A 2500-nucleotide genomic window follows, 5' to 3' on the forward strand; every position below is an offset into this window, starting at 1 on the left:
GGAAAAATTTAGGTCTGCAATTTCCAACTAATAAAGGAGATTTATGGAAGGATTTAGGGTCTGCCAATTCCCAGATAATAAAGAGATTTACGGGGAGAATTTATGTCTGAAATTCCCAACTGAGAGAGGAATTTATGGGGATGATTTAGGTCTGCAATTCACAAATATTAAAGGAGATTTATGAGGAGAACTTAGGTCTGAAATTCCCAACTGATAAAGAAGATTTATGGGGATGGTTTAGGTCTGCAATTCCCAACTGATAAAGGAGATTTATGGGGATGATTTAGGTCTGCAATTCACAAATATTAAAGGGAGATTTATGAGGAGAACTTAGGTCTGAAATTCCCAACTGATAAAGGAGATTTATGGGGATGGTTTAGGTCTGCAATTCCCAACTAATAAGGAGATTTATGGTGAGGACTTATGTCTGGAATTCCCAACTGGTAAAGGAGAGAAGTTGAATGTTCGTTCTCAAAACGTTCCAGATGAACGTTTTTGGAGCTTAAACGTACATCGTCTGATAACGTAACTAGACTGGCCTCCAGAGATGAACGTTTTTGAAGGTTAAACATACATCGTCTGATAACGTAACTAGACTGGCCTCTAGAGATGAACGTTTTTAGAGGTTAAACATACATCGTCTGATAACGTAACTAGACTGCCTCTAGAGATGAACGTTTTTGAAGGTTAAACATACATCGTCTGATAACGTAACTAGACTGGCCTCTAGAGATGAACGTTTTTGAAGGTTAAACGTACATCGTCTGATAACGTAACTAGACTGGCCTCTGAGATGAACGTTTTTAGAGGTTTAACGTACATCATCTGATAACGTAACTAGACTGGCCTCTAGAGATGAACGTTTTTGAAGGTTAAACGTACATCGTCTGATAACGTAACTAGACTGGCCTCTAGAGATGAACGTTTTTGGAGCTTAAACGTACATCGTCTGATAACATAACTAGACTGGCCTCTAGAGATGAACGTTTTTGAAGGTTAAACATACATCGTCTGATAACGTAACTAGACTGGCCTCTAGAGATGAACGTTTTTTGAAGGGTTAAACGTACATCGTCTGATAACGTAACTAGATTGGCCTCTGGAGATGAACGTTTTTGGAGGTTAAACGTACATCGTCTGATAAGCGTAACTAGATGGGCCTCTAGATATGAACGTTTTTGGAGGTTAAACGTACATTGTCTGATAACATAACTAGATGGGCCTCTAGAGATGAACGTTTTTGGAGGTTAAACGTACATCGTCTGATAACGTAACTAGATTGGCCTCTAGAGATGAACGTTTTTTAGAGGTTAAACATACATCATCTGATAACATAACTAGACTGGCCTCTAGAGATGAACGTTTTTGAAGGTTAAACGTACATCATCTGATAACATAACTAGATGGCCTCTGGAGATGAACGTTTTTAGAGGTTAAACATACATCGTCTGATAACATAACTAGACTGGCCTCTAGAGATGAACATTTTTAGAGGTTAAACATACATCATCTGATAACATAACTAGACTGGCCTCTAGAGATGAACGTTTTTGGAGGTTAAACGTACATTGTCTGATAACATAACTAGATGGGCCTCTGGAGATGAACGTTTTTAGAGGTTAAACATACATCGTCTGATAACATAACTAGACTGGCCTCTAGAGATGAACATTTTTTAGAGGTTAAACATACATCATCTGATAACATAACTAGACTGGCCTCTAGAGATGAACGTTTTTGAGGTTAAACGTACATCGTCTGATAACGTAACTAGATTGGCCTCTGGAGATGAACGTTTTTGGAGGTTTAAACGTACATTGTCTGATAACGTAACTAGATGGGCCTCTAGAGATGAACGTTTTTGGAGGTTAAACGTACATCGTCTGATAACGTAACTAGATTGGCCTCTAGAGATGAACGTTTTAGGAGGTTTAAACGTACATTGTCTGATAACATAACTAGATGGGCCTCTAGAGATGAACGTTTTTGGAGGTTTAAACGTACATCGTCTGATACGTAAATAGATTGGCCTCTAGAGATGAACATTTTTGAAGGTTAAACGTACATCGTCTGATAACGTAACTAGATTGGCCTCTAGAGATGAACGTTTTAGGAGGTTAAACGTACATTGTCTGATAACATAACTAGATGGGCCTCTAGAGATGAACGTTTTTGGAGGTTAAACGTACATCGTCTGATAACGTAAATAGATTGGCCTCTAGAGATGAACATTTTTGGAGGTTAAATGTACATCGTCTGATAACGTAACTAGATGGGCCCTTCTAGATATGAACGTTTTTGGAGGTTAGATGTACATCGTCTGATAACGTAACTAGATGGGCCTCTAGATGTGAACGTTTTTGGAGGTTAAACGTACATTGTCTGATAACATAACTAGATGGGCCTCTAGAGATGAACGTTTTTGGAGGTTAAACGTACATCGTCTGATAACGTAACTAGATTGGCCTCTAGAGATGAACGTTTTAGGAGGTTAAACGTA

Source organism: Palaemon carinicauda, chromosome 37 (assembly GCF_036898095.1).
Source record: "Palaemon carinicauda isolate YSFRI2023 chromosome 37, ASM3689809v2, whole genome shotgun sequence".
Classification (NCBI taxonomy): domain Eukaryota; kingdom Metazoa; phylum Arthropoda; class Malacostraca; order Decapoda; family Palaemonidae; genus Palaemon; species Palaemon carinicauda.